The 19,188-nt window shown below is 41.2% G+C and overlaps 2 long non-coding RNA genes across 2 annotated transcripts; both read right to left on the bottom strand.

Annotated features, from left to right (window-relative positions):
• Window positions 1-3,615: 3,615 nt before the first annotated feature.
• Window positions 3,616-4,252, bottom strand: LOC307016048. The gene is made up of 2 exons (XR_013801734.1): window positions 4,040-4,252; window positions 3,616-3,932 (listed from the first exon to the last, which is right to left on the bottom strand). It is a non-coding gene; the product is annotated as an uncharacterized lncRNA (long non-coding RNA).
• A 1,579-nt stretch (window positions 4,253-5,831) lies between these two features.
• LOC307022083 lies at window positions 5,832-17,507 on the bottom strand. Its single transcript, XR_013803301.1, has 4 exons — window positions 16,411-17,507; window positions 16,090-16,219; window positions 6,254-6,313; window positions 5,832-6,146 (listed from the first exon to the last, which is right to left on the bottom strand). It is a non-coding gene; the product is annotated as an uncharacterized lncRNA (long non-coding RNA).
• Window positions 17,508-19,188: the final 1,681 nt, after the last annotated feature.

Raw genomic sequence — 19,188 nt, 5'->3', positions numbered from 1 at the left:
TGTTTGTTTACACAATTTTCCTACTTCCTTGAATTGTATTTATTCTCTGTAGCTTCTACAAAATAAACTTCAATGTAAACAATATACCAGACATATTCACTTTTCTTAAAACATAATGTGTATGATTAACTGTGTATGTGTGTATCATAAAAATAATTATAGATGGATAGATAGTTGCTCATAGTTTTTTGGGGAGATGGAAGCTGTGGAGGACCTCAGGGATCTTTCAGCAACATAAATGTAAGAAGATTGTGTTGTTTAAAGCGCCATAAACACAGTTATAACACCTTCACTGTTCGCACCTCTGAGTATCTGTCTGACCCAGTTGGCCAGCTAATTAGATGACTGAGGATTATAAAATGTGGACCTGCTGACGGAGGACCATTGCAAACGCTTGGTGACTTCCATTTAAATCATAAAAGAAAGTCATTAGAGGAATCATTGAGTATAGGTAGGCCTAGCTGCAAATATATATACATATTTGAAAATTCTATATAATATACATCTTTCAAGATTCACAAACAGTTTGGTTACATGGTTAGGCTATATACCATTGTAAAAACATTTCAACAACTTAAATGTAAGTCCTATCATCAAATCAAAAATACCTGGGAATTTAACTTAACATGATACATTACTCATTTACAGAACTGCATAAACTCCTTTTTGGGACTCTGAATGGCTCTTTTCAGAGTACCTTGATGAGGTTTGTGAAGACAGATAACACATATTTCGTAAATTGTATATGGATGAACATGGCATTTCACCATTCTCTCTAAGTCACAGACTGGTTTATAGCCCATCCCAGGATGAACAAACTTTTCCTTACAACTCAAGACAATTACTCCTCAACTCAGACAAATTATTTCATTAATTGTAACGTTCAGTCCCATAATGTTGTGCCATAAATGCTGGACGTCATATGCAGAAGATTACCAGGGATTGATCAGGCATGCCAAAAAGATTAGTTTCCAGTATGTATCGCAAGAGAAGACTTAAGGTGTTATGTCAATGAGAGCTTGGGATCAAATTCAGGAGACAATGGTTGACTAGAACTGCTGTATTTTATATCAGATATCCTCTACATTGGAGAAAGATGTAGATGTATATCCTTGTAGAGTCTACAAGGATATACATCTACATCTTTTCTGGCATGATGCTATATGCTATGCAGTAACTTTGGCTGTTCTTTTTTTTTTAAACCTTCAGAAATAGTTGGACATGACACACCTTTTTTTCCTCAGGTGTGCAGGCAATGAGAATCTATCAACTTCTTTATTTAAAGAGACTTTTACAAAGACAACAGTAAAACATAATAAACATAATACTGGATGTGTAATACTTCCTGTTGTTTAAGGTCATTGCATAATGAGTGACAAAGTGTTATTGTGGGGAGACACAGTTTGTCAGTTTTCTGGTACAAGAGTTAATCCTTAGATGTGTAGCCAGTGTTTTTTTTAGCTGTGTAGTTTGTTGTGTACTTTGAATGGTAGACTATAGTGTGCTGAGCTGCGTGTAATTGAACACATTAAAGAGAAGTGTGGGATAACAATTGTAGAACATTTTAAATCAATGCACAAACTCTCGCTGTGGTGTTCATCTCCGATCATGGCCACAAAAAGTGAATGTTTCTGATTAAATGCAGCCTACGAGTATGGTGACTACCCAGGATGGATTGACCACAACTGTTTTCCCCATTAGGTTAACTAAACAACAACTACAACTACTGCAGCTACTTCATAGTAACTGATTGTAAAAAAAGAAAAGAAAAAAGTGAATAAAAGTATTAAAGTGGATCGCCTCAGTCCTCACACACACACACACACACACACACACACACACACACACACACACACACACACACAGGCCGTTTCTCAATCGCGAGGATGCTTGCTTGGTATGTCTTCCGAGTCACTTGTTTCAGAAGCTAGGCAAGAATCCTTCCTGGCATTCGGAAAACGAAGAGTGGAACAGGCTAGCAAGTGTGCAGGTGTGCGTCATAGGAGAGGCCCCGCCTTACATTTTCCGCCACAGATTTGGGGAAATTGGTCCGTGCGCAAAGCATTTTGGGTATTTAAGGACGCGAAGTCTACCCATGTGCAGCCTCGACATTACCCCCAAACCAAGGACGCGGCCTCGGTGGAATTTCAAGTATGCTGGAGATTGGAACAGTCCTTCGACGCCACTCGGTGACATATTATCCTTGAAATATTGGATTGGAAGCCAGTTTCCTCGAGATTGAGAAACGGCCACACACACACTCAGCCTTATCTTTTCTCAGCCGCGCTATTCCACGGAGTTTCCCCGGCACACACACTCACTCACTCAGCTTTATCTTTTCTCAGGCTATGAGTGTGTGGCGAACAGCCTGGCTGCGAGTGTATGTGTGTGCTCAGGCTGAGTTCCGCGATGTCTCGCTGTCTCGCAGACCCCACGCAGCAACCAGGAAACGACACCAGCAATACAGCTCCACTGTCCGCTCCTTGATCCTTAAAGGGCGGAGCAGCGAGTCCCGCAACGTCCCGCCAACACGGCACCCAGACCCCGGACTGGTGTCATTTTCTGGTTGCTAACAAACGCCATTGTAACACATAATCACTGATGTTCCGCTGTAACGGTGGTGGACTCATCAGAACAGAGTGGGCGAGCTGACCAATCAGAGCACAGTGGGCTCATAGGGAGTGGGTGGGGGGCAGGAGCTCCAACAAGCCGTTTAGGACAGAGAGTGAATGCACATACTATACAGAGGTGCTGTATGAGAAACCAATGTGATTTTGGGACATTGAACAATGTAAATCTATTCTAGTCTGTTCTAGACCTCAACAATGGAATTATGATCAGTAGAAATGGCCATGACATGGGACCTTTAAATCACTGTTTTCAACATCAGCTCTGTTATTTTTGTCGCTTGTTAAATTGTATGATATTGTCCTTATCATTCTACTTCCATCAAACATTGGCATCAAATTAATTTCATAAAACATGACCATATATAATTTTTTTTGTATGAGAAAGAAAGATGTGCATAAAAGTACAGACTAGTGCGGGAGATACAGGTGAGGTTAAGAGTGATCTTTACACAGAGCATAACAGATGATTTTGGCTTGTTGAATGCAGTTTAGTTTGATGTTCATTCAGTGTTGTACGAGTTGAATGAGTTGATTGTTTGCAGTAGCTGTGAGCATCTGCCGTGTGTGGTTAGAATAGTGTGCCCTTCCTCTACCTGTGTTCTGTTGCCTTTCCGGTCACCTATGACCTTATTTATACCCCTGTGCAGCTAACCCACACCACCAAGTGTTCAAAAATAATATTGCATTATAAAGCTAAACAAAATAATATAACACGCTAACAATAAACTTAAACGGCTCCTATCATTTGTATTACCTTTTTTTGATTTTCTTTTAAATAAAGTATTGGTTAAATAAGATTGACTTATTCCTGCTCCTTTCCATTATGGGCTACACAAAATGTGTGCATGTTTTGTTTTATAATAATTGCCTTGAGCGGAATTAATTAATAAATAAATAGATGGATAGATAGATATATGGATAGATAGATGGATATATTTATATCTCATATCATTATATATTTTAAGAAAGACACACATGCTAGATCCATGTTTTCAATTCATGAAGTTTATTGAGTAGTTACTCCAGAAAATAAAGTGAAATGACCCACATGTTTGATTGACCTGGAATGATTAGGACTGTATCATTTCCTGTTGCAAATGATTCTGAGTACAACATCACACACCGAAAAAAACAGAGCTGATCAAACATCTGTAATAATTACTGGGTATCATTCACTTATATCTAGGTGACATTTCAGTTCCCACTAAGTAGCCGCAGCAGTAGTTGTATGAGTGCGGCAATATTGGGGGTTGTGGTTGCCCCAGCCGTGGTAGTAGTCGTAGCTGTGGTAGTGGTGGTACTCTGCAAGAAAATCAGAAACATTCAGATTCAAATGTGTAGGAATTCTTCAGTATTTGACATATAGGTGTGTTGAATGTTGAATTAGAGAAGTTAAAGAAAGCACTCACCTCTCCTGAATTTGACTCAGATGAGCTTGAACGAGCAAGTCGTTTATGCTCCATGTCATTCTGGAAAATAAATTCACATGTTGCAAGTTTGAAACTGACTGTTATCGGATACGAATCATAAATGATATTGAGAATGGACATATTAAACTCACAGGACGAGCCAGAGCCAGGCTCAGGAGGCATCCAAGCACAAGAGCTAGCTTCAGCATGGTTACAGGGATCACACTGTCAAATGGAACAAATCAAGACTGATGCAGCTTTACTACAAAATTGGCAAAATCCCCACCAGCCTCACATATAAAGTACAGAAAGATAAGATATATCTACCTTCAAATCTTTGCACCTTCAGTAGTTTATCTCGCAGAGAGTCAAGGAGGTTTTTGAGTGGCTATGAATGTTGAGCTTTCCTTATATACAGTAACAGGAGCGCATGTCATCCCATTACCAAACAGCAAGGTTGGGAAATCGCTATTTCTACCACCACATTTGAAGGTGTTGCTAATGATCAGAGATTGAAAACACTCCTAGATTTATGATAAGTTGCATTCATTTAATAGCTCAGATCATAATGAACATACAGATATCAATTGGATTTATTTTCATAATCAGCAAACATTGTATATTAACACTGTTATCTAGGTTTAGTAGGTTTACACTACACCCTTCAGTGTTGGCCAATCAGACAGAGATGTAATCAAGTAAATGTCTTGCATGGACTCTACTTGTGAGACTACCTGAGCCAGCTTTGTACATCATATAATACAAACATTTCACCACTGTCTACAGCATGTAAAACATTTCTGGAGGTATCTGAAGAGGATGAGAACGATATATGTGAATGCTAAGACAACAGCGTGTATTCCTGGAGACAGTTTGGTTGGAAAATATAATAGGATACATTGTTTTGTGACTAACATTTTATTTAATTCAAAGGCTTATCAGAGACTGGAAGAACACTGGAGGCAATGGGATAAATGAGATGAATTGCTGACTATTTTGATATTTCTTGGCAAGAGATAGGTTAAAAATATTAAACATATTTCAAACAGAATTGCATTGCTCTCTTTTTGTAGTCTCCCCAGCTGACTTGTGACAGCTTTCTTTCCAAACACATTTCATCACATAGATAAAGTCTATCCATCTAAATCCATGAATGACTTCAGAGAAACTCTCCAACAAAGGATGACTGGACTGCAATTGTTAACTAAATGAACTGCATGTGGAATTTTACCTTCACATTTGAATATGATGGATTCTATTACATACTTCTTTGAATAACCCCTTTTGTGCCCATGACAACAACTTGTTTTTGGGTTCTTTGACAAATATTAATCTATATTTATATCTCATTAATATATTTTTTAGTAAGTATGTTTGAAGATCAGGCATGGCTGCCCCTGGCCAACTTGTGGCCTTACGCAAAGGTGTTTCCTGAGGCCCCCCGGGTCTGTACTCAAGTCGTCACTCATGTGTAGCTTTGAATGAACAATAAAGCCTCACAGGTTCTTAGTAAAAAGGTCAAAAGGAGTTCTCATTGGCAACATGACACTTGTTCAGGGTCTTTCAAAGACACGTGTAATGGGTAATATAATATTGTGTTAAGGGACATTTCTGCAAGCAATTAATTGTATTAACAATTGCATTCAATCCTTTTTTGTAAGTGTTTTGCTGCAGCTATTTCAGTGTGAAAGCTTGTCAAATGTCATTTATTGTAAAAATATATTCCATGACGGAATAACTAGATAGATAGATATCATTATACATTTTAAGAAAGACACACATGCTAGATCCATGTTTTCAATTCATGACGTTTATTGAGTAGTTACTCCAGAAAATAAATTGAAATGACCCACATGTTTGATTGACCTGGAATAATTAGGACTGTATCATTTAATGTTGGAGATGATTCTGAGTACAACATCACACACCGAAAAAAACAGAGCTGATCAAACATCTGTAATAATTACTGGGTATCATTCACTTATATCTAGGTGACATTTCAGTTCCCACTAAGTAGCCGCAGCAGTAGTTGTATGATTGCGGCAATATTGGGGGTTGTGGTTGCCCCAGCCTGGGTAGTAGTCGTAGCTGTGGTAGTGGTGGTACTCTGCAAAAAAATCAGAAACATTCAGATTCAAATGTGTAGGAATTCTTCAGTAATTGACATATAGGTGTGTTGAATGTTGAATTAGAGAAGTTAAAGAAAGCACTCACCTCTCCTGAATTTGACTCAGATGAGCTTCAACGAGCAAGTCGTTTATGCTCCATGTCATTCTGGAAAATAAATTCACAAGTTGCAAGTTTGAAACTGACTGTTATCGGATACGAATCATAAATGATATTGAGAATGGACATATGGAGCGCATGTCATCCCATTACCAAACAGCAAGGTTGGGAAATTGTTATTTCTACCACCACATTTGAAGGTGTTGCAAATGATCCGAGATTGAAAACACTCCTAGATTTATGATAAGTTGAATTAATTTAATAGCTCAGATCAGAATGAACATCAATTGGATTTGTTTTCATAATCAGCAAACATTGTATATTAGCACTGTTATCTAGGTTTAGTAGGTTTACACTACACCCTTCAGTGTTGGCCAATCAGATAGAGATGTAATTAAGTAAATGTCTTGCATGGACTCTCTACTTGTGAGACTACCTGAGCCAGCTTTGTACATAATATAATACAAACATTTCACCACTGTGTACAGCATGTAAAATATTTCTGGAGGTATCTGAAGAGGATGAGAACGATATATGTGAATGCTAAGACAACAGTGTGTATTCCTGGAGACAGTTTGGTTGGAAAACATAATAGGATACATTGTTTTGTGGCAATGTGATAAAAAAGATGAATTGCAAGAGATAGGTTAGAAATATTAAACATATTTCGAACAGATTGCCAGTTGATTTGGACTGAAACAAAAATATTTTATTACATTTGCGTATATCCTGAAATTCCTCAAGGACTTGACTAGCAAGTCGAGCTACTGCCACTAGACAACAATGTGATCATTATTCTCAATCAATGACTTGCCTATTTTATAAAAATTAAAACAAGTCGTTTAAATTATGGATCTTTTCCTAATGCTGTATTTCTCTAATAGTCCATTTGTTTTTAATGTAATGTTTTCGAAAGCTGTGTGTATGTTGGTCTAATCCCAGTATAGCAGCATGTATAAAAACTATATCGCAACCAGGGAACTGTTGGTTAAATAGAGAATGACCTGGATAGTGTCCTATAGAAGTGAAAATTAGAGTGTCAAATTGTTACAAGAAAGAGAGGGAAAATAAGACAACATGAACATGATTTGGTTGGGACGTCATCGCTAAAAAACACGAAAACACAATAAAAAAAAGCAATTTAAAGCTTCTAACAAAGATTATAATATCATCACCCAAATTTTACTGATATGAATTTGAACACCCACTGCTGTTTAATCACACCAAAGGAAAAATAGTAAGATGTCCTATGCATATCTTTTTAATCTTTGGGATTTCCATGATGACGTAAGCTAAATTATTGTTCAAAGTTTGGCTTTGCATGATGACTGTACTGTCTATCTCTCGACAGTATGGGTGGAATCAAGATGGACGGAAACAACTCCTAGTTTTGATGATTGAATCAAATCTAAATAGGTTGTTAACCTTAGAAGAAAAAGGACAACAACAATACAACAATTAGGATCACACATATCCCATACACATTAAATCACATTCAGTACAATAATCACACTTACTAGTGGCCTCTCCTGATTCCTCAATCTCAATGACGTTAATTTATGTTCCCCTCTATTTATAACACATCAATAAACCCCGCGAATCTCCACCCAGATTTAAAGTCACACTCACATAAACTGAACCCTATTAATTTAACCCTCATACACCCAACACAAAACCATGAGTTTATAGCACACCTCCCACTTGGCCTCCTGGTCGGATGACCCAAGGAGGCCACCAACCTAAATAACCTTCCTCTGGTGGTGGTGTCCGAGGAGGTTCCTTCTTCTTAGTTCTCCACTTCGGAATCTTCAACGACCCCGAAGCCAGGTCCCCCCGCAGAGGCACAGGTTTGACTTTTCTGTTGCCCAGGACTCTTGCCTCCCACTTTGCTTGACCCGCCGCTCGGCCTCTTCTGGTCAGCCATTTCTCTGCAGCTCGCCGGACCCATGTGACCACTCCACATAGCCTAGCCAGACTGCTGAACCTCTCTGGTTTCACCAGGTTCAGAACAGCAATGCTCCGAAAATTCCCTTCCGGTCTTCTCTCTGTCAAGACTGAAGCTTCTTCCCTTTCGGAGGTTTCTGGGGATCCGCCAACCTTAACTAGGGACTCCTCAACCTCTGCGTCCTTTCCACTGGTGTCGTCATGGATAGGGGTTTTGTTTGACTGGGCTCTGGTGAGTATTACCGAGAATGCCTTTCTTTGAAGCTTGCCCACACTCTCTCTGGTACCGGTTGCCACCTCCGCGGCCGACTTCATGGGCCATTCTTCTAGCGGCCTCACCAGGAACTCAGGTCCCCTCTGCCACTCTGAGCCCTCTCCCTGGTCTTCAGGAGTTGCTCCTCTTGTTACAATGTACGTTTTTAATCGAGCTGCAAAGACCGCACCACACATCTCAGCTTTGACTACGTCTCCCTTTTGGTCGAGAGGTGTTAGCTTTGTCTTTGACTCCACCAACCTGACCCCTGGCTCTGCTACTGCTCCAGCTTGGACCTGCTCCGCAGTCCTCTGCCTCCCACTTTGGCCTGACCTGACCCATGGTTTGAGGGAGGAGCCTCCAGCACTCAGGATCTCTTCTACCCCCTCTGTGATTTCTTCCAGTCTCTTTGGGTCATTGTGGGACGTTAAGATATCGTCCACATAACTGTCCTTCTCCAGGACCCTGCGATCTTCCACCATGTGCAAAAAACTGGGCTGCTTCTCTGTTTTCAGGAAGGTGGCCTCCACTCCTCTTCTGTTGTTTGGAAGTGAGGCTGGGTCCTCGGTCCATGGCTAAAATGTGTCCCAGTACGGAGTCAGGCAGTGTTCATCTTTGGCCATGTAGGACAGCCCCTCTAGTGCATGACATTAAGGATTTTGGGAGATGGCCCTGTGGGCCATCTAAGCTAATTTACAGATGGCCCTGAGCCCAATAGAGATTGCCCTGAAAAATGCGTGCGGACGAAATGCCACAAAGGGTTTGGGGGGCCTCCCCCTAGAACATTTAGATTTGTGCAGGTCTTAGATGCTGTCTGGTGCCTTCTCAGTCTAGACTGAATTATAAGATGAAACAGCACAATATTATATTGTACAATTTCAATTTTATTCTTCATTTCACTTGTTTGTTTGTTCTTGTTTGTGTTTGCTCGCTTGCATGCCCTGCATAGCTATAAGAAATACTTAAGTTGTTGGTCAAGACACCTGACACTTGACACCATCTGATGAAGGCAAATGCCTTCATCAGATGTAAAAAAGTAGAAAACATTACATTCAGTTGTAACTGCCAAAACTGCCCGTTGGCCGGCAAATCTAAATCTCTTCGGTCACAATAATTTCCCTTTAGCACAATACCGCTTCAGTTGCGCCACTTATGTGACAGACAAGAAGAGTATGTGACAGACAAGAATAGTCAATTATAATGTCTAACACTTAATGTGGAGAAAGAGATGTCCTGTATGGGTTGATTGTGCGTTGATCTGTTGGTAATGCCTCGGGGTTCCGGTGGGCATGTAAACAAATGCATAATGCTGCGCTATACTTTGTAGCCTCACCCAGTTGCATAGCGACACTTATTGTTTAGGTGTCTTTTAATAAGCAGGTAGTCCTATCATTAGCTAGAACTAGCTAGATCTGATCAATATGGACATAAACGCGAGTGAAGTCTAATCTGACGGGAGAGAGAGATGAGCTGCTGCTGACGAGTCGACACGCAGCACTGCATGATCACATGCAGCGGTGAGCGGACAAAAAACACACTTCAGGTTAGAATATCACACGTAGCTATTTTAATTACCTCTCAAACTACCTAAACTAGTTATAGATATGTTTAGTTTTACTGTCGGGTCACTCATTACTGGATCCGCGAGCTGCTGGCATAATAGATTGCCCAATCGGGCAACAAGCAGGTGAGGCTTCATTGCCCGAGCTAAATACTAGATGGCCCCGGGCCATCGGGCAGCCCTTAATGTTGAGCCCTGCCCTCTTTAATCACGTCCAGCTCCCTTACTTCTGCCGGGTTCATTTCCTTTCCTCCTGGCTGGCATGTCCCACAGCGACACAAACCACACCTGGGTTCACAGGCTGCACTGATGCTGTCCCACTTCCACCACTCGAGAACTTCACTCCTTGTTACAGTTGTATCCCTGGTCTCTGCCTTTACTTCCTGAGACAGACTCTTGGTCTCTTCTTCCCTCAGGATCTCAGGACTCTTGACTACTTCTCTGTACTCCACAGCAGCTGTCCTCATCGAGCGAGCGAAGTGCGTCTCGGACTGGTGCATAGTCACTTTTATATTCTCGAACAGACTGGGATGTGCTCCGCCCACGGTTTTACCCATAAGAAGAGGTCTCCAACTATCCTCAGTCTTTGTGGAGCGAGTCTCCCCTCTCTGTGACTGATGAAAAGTTCAACACGGTCTGGTCTCTTCAGTTCGTCCGTTGCAACCTCTGGAAAGAACCTCTTTAGCTGTTCAGGTCTGACGCTCCGATGTACTTTAACAATCTCCAATAGTCCATAACAAACCAGCTCGTGAGCCCTCACAGTACCTTTGGGGGTCTTGACTCTTACTTGCAGGAGGTACCTCTTCGTCTCGACTGTCACAGTCATTCCTCCAACTCCATGCACGACCAGAGTGACTTCTTCCCTGGTTAGACCGAGCCTGTCAGCCGCTACATGAGTGATGTAGTTGGTGTCTGATGCGAGGTCAATCAGAGCTCCGACCTTCTGTCCCGCGTTGGCAGTGACTTCCAACAGCATCATGATGACAGGGTGCTCGGTCAGTCTATTCTTCTCCAGAAGTCCACCTTCATCCTTCCTAGCGCTCCTTGTCACTGGAGTCTTGTTGCTGTTACTGAAAGCTTTCTTGATCTCCGCCGCCGCCTCTGGGGAACATTTGGACAAGGCTAGCTTTTGTTCTTCTGTTAGCTCCCTTACCCTCTCGCTGCCTTTTAAAAGTTTCCCCTTTGGAAGCAGTTCCCATTTTGGACAGAGGAGGTAGTGGTGGTCCGAGGAAGTCCTCTCTTGGCAGTCTTCCCTGTTGCAGAGGAACCTGTCTGTGCACTCTTCTACCCCATCGTGACATCCAAGACAAACGCGGCATGCTCCTACCTTCTTCACAGCAGTCTTTCTCTCAGCCAAGCCAAACCCCTTGAACTTCTTGCAGAAGAATAACTTGTTATTATGTTTATCCTCTCCACACACAACGCACTCACCTTCTGGAGTGTCCCTTCTGGTGGCTTTTGTGTAGGAATACTTCCTCTCGAACCTGTTTTGCGGTTTGTCAATTTTCTCAGATGTCTCCGTTATTTTCAGTTGTTCCAAGATCTCTAGAATTTCTTCTTGCTCCTTCAGGAACTTCAGAAGCGCATTGAAATGGTTGACTGGAGTGACAACGTTTTCGGGCTTAGCCTTGAAGATGACCCACTCTTGCTTCACCTGGTCGCGCAGCTTGCTTTCTATAGACCTAATCATCAGCGGGTGGTTGATGGCTCCAGGGTTCCCGAGGTCTGTGAGGTCTGCCAAAGCCTTTTCCACAGCTTGGATGAGGTCTATCACCTTCCTCGGCTTATCTCCGTTCACAGCTGGTATCTTCTCCAGTTCTGCGACGATCTGCAGTGCAATCGTGGTCCTGTTTCCGTAACGGTTCTCCAATACTCTGAACATGTCTTTGACTGTACTGTAGCTGGCCAATTTGACATCATTTTTTACCTTCTTTTCCATGCTGTCTAGAAGCTGGAACTTCTTGACTTCAGGCGACCCGGACTGTTCTCCCTGCTTCTGCAAAGATTTCCAGTCCTTTTTCCAGCGGTGAAACTCCCTCATACTGCCACTGAACTTGGGAAGGCTTACCGGCTTGAGTTGTATCTTTGATATCGCTCCCATCGGGTTGTCTCTGGGTTCTATGCCTGCCTCTTCCACTGCTTTTTGCTGCGCTTTCATGTGGTCAAACCGTGCTTCTTCTGCTGCAATCTGAGCCTCGGCCAATTTCGAGCGTTGGGCCTGGTCTTGCCTTAGCTGAACCAGGGCGAACTGGGTGCACTCATCCTCTGTTGCAATGCGTGCTTCCTCTGCAGCAATTTGAATCTCGGCGAGCTTCGCACGTTGGGTCTCGGCTAACTTGGTGCGCTCATCCTCTGCTGCGGTGCGTGCCAACTCTGCTGCACCGTGTGCTTTGTTAAACTCAGCTTCCTTTTGACGCTTGAGTGCGTTTTTCCTTGTATCCAGCTGGCACACTATCTCTTCCACATCTTTTCTAGCAGTCACAGGAGCCCATCTCCTCCAGGTGCTGTGCACTTCCTTTAATTCCTTAATGAGTATTTCTAAATGTTTAAGCTGCTTTTCGTAATTCTCATAGCTCACCAGGACAATTTGTGTCGCTTCTGCATCCTCATAGATCTTTTCAGCTTCCCTGATGGCAAACATCACTTTCTTTTCTCCATCTCTAGACCAAAGGTTTGCTTTAATCACTTCACTGACCTCTTCAAGCCTTTGGCTGGTCTCTCCATCCATCTTTTCCACGTCTGCCCTCAGCTCTTCTGGTACTTGGTCCTCGTCGCTATCAGCGTTCAGAATTAATTGCATCAGGTATTCACTGTTGGCCTCTGTGACTTTGGTGGCGGCCTTGTGGACTTCACTATATTCTGTCATCAACTCCTCCTCTAACATAGTGTTCACCGTCTTTGTTACTGAGTTCACCTTACGACCTAGAGCCACCTTCGCCCTTGTCCGCAGGTTTTTCAGATGCTTCACTGTTTCCTCCCCCTTAATCATCTCTCTGAATTTAAGGTTGAGCTTAGCTCAATCTGTCTTGTCCTAGCTAGCTAGCTGGATCGCTAGCTGGTTAGCTCCGTTTTCTAGCCAACAGCTCCGTTTTCTAGCCAACAGCTTGGTGCATTTGGCTTAGCTAGCTTCTCCTTTACTCCCTGGGTAGCTTTGTTTGCTAACGAATAGCTTGGTGTCTTTGACTTTGATAGCTAGCCTGGTTTTGTATGCTAGCACCCTTCAGTCTGCCAGCTAGTTATTGTCTTATTGCTAGTTAGCTTTATTTGCTGGAAACCTTCAGTCTGCTGGATAGCTACTGCTTCGTTTTCACTATGCTAACGCTAGCTTCTTTGGCTAGATAGCGCCGAAATATTGTCCGTGTTACTCACGTGATCCGAACACGTTAGCTCCGCTAGCTTTGCTAGCCTCAGGCCTTCCCTTTCCGCCGACCATTGAGACAAACGGGGTTTCCTTGTCGTCCGGTAGTGAGCTCAAGTAGTGAGCTCCGGTAGCTTCGCTAGCTTTGCTAGCTTCAACGGTCCTTGCTAGCTTTGCAAGCCTCGGGCCTTCACTTCCCGCCAACCGTTGCGACCACGGGGTTTCCTTGTCATCCGGTCGTGAGCTCCGGTAGCTTCGCTAGCTTCGACGGTCCTTGCTAGCTTTGCTAGCCTCGGCCTTCACTTCCTGCCGCTCGTTGCGACCACGGGATATCCTGCTCGTCCGGTCGTGACTGTAGTCTACCTTCCTAGCTGTCTCTCGCCATCGGTTGAAAACTTTATCCCTCCTGATGCGTTAGTTAACAACTTTACTGTCTATCTCTCGATAGTATGGGTGGAATCAAGATGGACGGAAACAACTCCTAGTTTTGATGATTGAATCAAATCTAAATAGGTTGTTAACCTTAGAAGAAAAAGGACAACAACAATACAACAATTAGGATCACACATATCCCATACAGATTAAATCACATTCAGTACAAAAATAATCACACTTACTGGTGGCCTCTCCTGATTCCTCAATCTCAATGACGTTAATTTATGTTCCCCTCTATTTATAACACATCAATAAACCCCGCGAATCTCCACCCAGATTTAAAGTCACACTCACATAAACTGAACCCCATTCATTTAACCCTCATACACCCAACACAAAACCATGAGTTTACAGCACAATGACTGTAAAGGCAATAACATCTGCAGATTTATCACCATATGCCAGACATTGTGTCTCCTGAAAAACTAAACATGTAGCGTGTCATGAAAAGTTCATCATTAAACCTGTTGCCAAGAGGATATGTTTATGAGCTGCTTGTCAATTATGTGTTGATCGGAGGTGTACCTGATTCATTTTGCCTTTATGCAACCCAGTCTCATGGCATTTCGTGTTCATCAACACGATTTTTAACCTATTGATTCGTGTTCACCAACACGATTTCCCCCTTTTTTTCGTGTTGCGCAGCATGATTTTCAAAGTAATATATTTATATTGGTAGTCTGACGGCATTACGTGTTATAGGAAGACCGGAAGCTGTGTGGTTCATGAAAACATGTTCTTACTCAATAGCAAGCCACAATTATTGCTTTTATTTGATCTCACCAGAATGCGTGACTCCACCACGACTCCTTAACACCGCATTGCGTGGTGGAGTCACGACATTTGTTACATTTACGTGTCGGCACCACGCAAACAACGCCAATGTAAAGTGAATGAGGCTCCTTTGTCGTGGTGCACACACGCATATCTAGAACGTCCTGCAGTGAGCTTTTTATTCTATAAAACGTTTTTAAAATCTACTTTATAGCTTGTAGTAACTCACGGGAGGCTTGTTTTATTTTATTTGTATTCATAATCATTAATAAACCGTCAGAATGTATTATGGTGCATTATTTACCAAATTTGTGTTTTCAAAAAACAGTGCATTGTGTGTAATACAACTGTGATTTGTATTTAATTCGTTATTTTTTAAGGAAGGCCAGAGCTTCAGCTGTGTCAAATAGATTGTTCCCTTTAGTTTACGTTATTTAAAAGACAATTATATTCCTATTTGATCAATAAAGGGGTATTGTAGGCCAATATTAGTCATTTAAAAAATATATAATGATGATAAAGATAGTGAAAACCACTCCCCCCACATCGGAATGACGATGGCTACTGACTGTATTTTAAATGCTTTTTGTTTAATAGTAATAATAATCATTTTTATTATAACAACAATAAACCAGAAGAAGATTCCGTCGTTACCACAGCAACGTTACGTCGCGCTTGACGGCAACGTGACGTAGCCACGTTAGCCACGTTACGTTCACCTCACTTTAATTTCATCTGACAACGGACTACAGTAAGTATCGAAAATCAAGGGGAGTTTATTTCTTTAAAACACGAAATAATATTGCTTTTATTTATTCCACTGTAGCACAGTCTCTATAGCGTTTCATTACTGGATATTAGGTTGAGTTTTGTAGTGTGTTTAGCTTTTACAATAGGCTAGGCGCAACCTACTGTAGCGGCCACGTCCAGCTACCAGCTACCAGCTACTAGCGGCCTCCGGCCTTCCGGTCAAAGTTTTTAGCTGGATAGCATTTATAGTTTATACAGCTAAATGATATTAGCTGTCCCCGGCACAGTTGGATAGTGGAGATGCCTGCTAGAAAGATATGTTTAAAATGTGGCCTTCCTCATGCACAGGATCGTGTCTTCTGGCTTGTGAAGCTGCAGAAACAGTCATTCTTGCTTAACCCTTCAATCAATCTAAAATTACACCAATTAATTGTAATATGAAAATGCTCTGTAAGGACTGCAGGTAATGAAACGAAGAACATATTAGAGCATCACAATGACAATTTACATTTTGCATACTTTTATCCAAATCGAGGTACACATTTAAAAAAATACTACACAAGCAAGGATTATCAGTCACAGGCTCTTAAAATATCTTGATTTAATTTGAAAATGTTTTAAACATTGCAACAGATTTGTCAAGAGGTATCTTCAAATTACATAATTTCATACTGTGTACACCAAAATAACTTTGTTATGAATTATCTTTATTCTTAGACTTAGAAATCATGATATAGTAAAGAACAAACCTGATGCGGAGCGTTGTGTTTCCCGTTTTCTCTCACGTCTGCGTGTGACCACTGGATTAGAAAGACGTCTCTTCCTGCTTTTTCTTTTCTTTTTTGGAGGGATGGCAGGAGTTTCAGTGGCCATGGCAGCCTATATTTTTTTCAGAGGTTGAGATCAACAGCAAAGTTGTAATACAACATAAGACAGCAGCACTTATATTTGAGCAATTATTTAACGGTTGCATAAAAAGGTCTAACTGACCCTTTACATTACATCAATAAAAAGCAATAGCAATGATTATATTACAGACTTGGGCATTTGCTTATCATGAAAAGCCTCACCCTGGCCTCATGGAGATGAGCCTCGCTAATCAATGCAGCCATGTGCATCGTGGCCTCCTTGGGATCCTCAAAGACCCTCACTTCAGGGTTGAGGGACATGGCATACAAATAATACAAACAATACACAAAATGAAGAGTGAGAGAAAGACAGGAGAGTGATTAAAAGAGAGAGTGATAGAAAGAGAGACAGTGAGAGAGAGAGTGGCTCTTAAAAGTGCTGTTGGTTTTATGTGTGTGTGTGTGTGTGTGTGTGTGTGTGTGTGTGTGTGTGGATATGTGTGTGTTGGAGATATTAAGTGTTGTAATGAAGCTGTAAAACAGGAAAAATAAAAACATGATTAGGATTATTTAGAATAACAGTAACATCTGTGCAATACTCTATATGCAATAATAATTAATCTGAGCAATACTCTGGCATACATTATGCATTTATACTGTGCATATTGTTATATTATGCACATATTTTTACATACTTGTTTTTCTTATATCTTCTACTATATATTTAAATTCTACAATGTAACAATCCCAATTTCCCCCGGAGATCAATTAAGTATTTCTGATTCAGAGTGGGACATTGGGTGGGCCCCACTGGCCAGTCAAATCGTCTGGAAAAACTCCAGTTCCACATTTTTGTTCCACTCCATCGCCGATGCCCTTTAACCACTATTAAAACTCTGTGTTGAACACTGTCTTTAAAACACATGTGCAAATACATGCATCTAAACATATTTTTCAAGCACGCACCTCCACTGTCCAACTGTGCCAGTGACAGCTAATGTCATCTAGCTGTATAAACTATAAATGCTATCCAGCTAAAAACTTTGACCGGAAGGCCGGAGGCCGCTAGTAGCTGGTAGCTGGACGTGGCCGCTACAGTAAGTTGCGCGTAGCCTATTGTAAAAGCTAAACACAATACAAAACTCAACCTAATTTCCAGTAATTAAACGCTATAGAGACTGTGCTACAGTGGAATAAATAAAAGCAATATTATTTCGTGTTTTAAAGAAATAAACTCCCCTTGATTTTCGATACTTACTGTAGTCCGTTGTCAGATGAAATTAATGAAAGTGAGGTGATTGTGGGTAACGTAACGTGGCTACTTCACGTTGCCGTCAAGCGCGACGTAACGTTGCCGTGGTAACGACGGAATCTTCTTCTGGTTTATTGTTGTTATAATAAAAATGATTATTATTCATATTAAACAAAAAGCATTTTAAATACAGTCAGTAGCCATCGTCATTCCGATGTGGGGGAGTGGTTTTCACTATCATTATCATCATTATATATTTTTTTAAATGACTAATATTGGCCTACAATACCCCTTTATTGATCAAATAGGAATATCATTGTCTTTTAAATAACGTAAACTAAAGGGAACAATCTATTTGACACAGCTGAAGCTCTGGCCTTCCTTAAAAAATAAGTAATTTAATAAAAATCACAGTTGTATTACACACAATGCACTGTTTTTTGAGAACACAAATTTGGTCAATAATGCACCATAATACATTCTGACAAAAAATTTAAATGATTATGAATACAAATAAAATAAAACAAGCCTCCCGTGAGTTACTACAAGCTATAAAGTAGATTTTAAAAACGTTTTATAGAATAAAAAGCTCACTGCAGGACGTTGTAGAAATGCGTGTGTGCACCACGACAAAGGAGCCTCATTCACTTTACATTGGCGTTGTTTGCGTGGTGCCGACACGTAAATGTAACAAATGTCGTGACTCCACCACGCAATGCGGTGTTAAGGAGTCGTGGTGGAGTCACGCATTCTGGTGAGATCAAATAAAAGCAATAATTGTGGCTTGCTATTGAGTAAGAACATGTTTTCATGAACCACACAGCTTCCGGTCTTCCTATAACACGTAATGCCGTGAGACTACCAATATAAATACATTACTTTGAAAATCGTGCTGTGCAACACGAAAAAAAGGGGAAAATCGTGTTGGTGAACACGAATCAATAGATTAAAAATCGTGTTGGTGAACACGAAATGCTATGAGACTGGGTTGTTTTATGATGATGTCATTATGAAGTCTCTAAGTAGATGCCGGAGATGGTCGTTTTTGCAATTGCAATTTTTCTTTGGAAAAATAAATAACATTATATAACATAATATGGACTGTAAATGGACTGTACTTATATAGCGCTTTATCCAGTCTTTTTAAGACCCCTCAAAGCGCTTTACATACTACATGTCATTCACCCATTCACACCCATTCATACAGAGCACTGTACCTTACTCTAGGACCTAACATTCACACACATTCACACACCGTTGGCCATGCCATCGGGAGCAACTCAGGGTTAAGTATCTTGCCCAAGGATACATCGACATGTTGACTGCATGGGCTGGGATCGAACCCACAACCTTCTGGTTGAAAGACGACCACACTCCCTCACAGCCACAGTAGCCCTACATAATACATTTCTTCATCAAGTTATTCAGTATTTACATTGTCACACAATAACAACTTTTGCACAGGGTTTTGGCAAAATGTGTTGAATTTTGAGCCAAATCTGGTTTTTGTGAGTGCGATTAAAGATGGAGGACAAATTGCTGTATCTAAATCTAGCAAAATTAATAATTCATTATCATATTGAGACCAAACTAACTGGCAGCATATCAGCCTTCAGATTCAATAAAGTGTGTGTTACAAAGCATTGTGTGAGTCCTTAGAATCTAACAGTGTTCAGTTTGTAGCCTGTACTTCTTTAGGACAATATTTTTCCCTGGTTGCCTAATCAGAAAAGAGAATATAAAATATA

Source organism: Notothenia rossii (assembly GCF_949606895.1).
Source record: "Notothenia rossii genome assembly, chromosome: 1".
NCBI lineage: Eukaryota > Metazoa > Chordata > Actinopteri > Perciformes > Nototheniidae > Notothenia > Notothenia rossii.
This window is presented reverse-complemented; position numbering and strand designations above follow the sequence as displayed.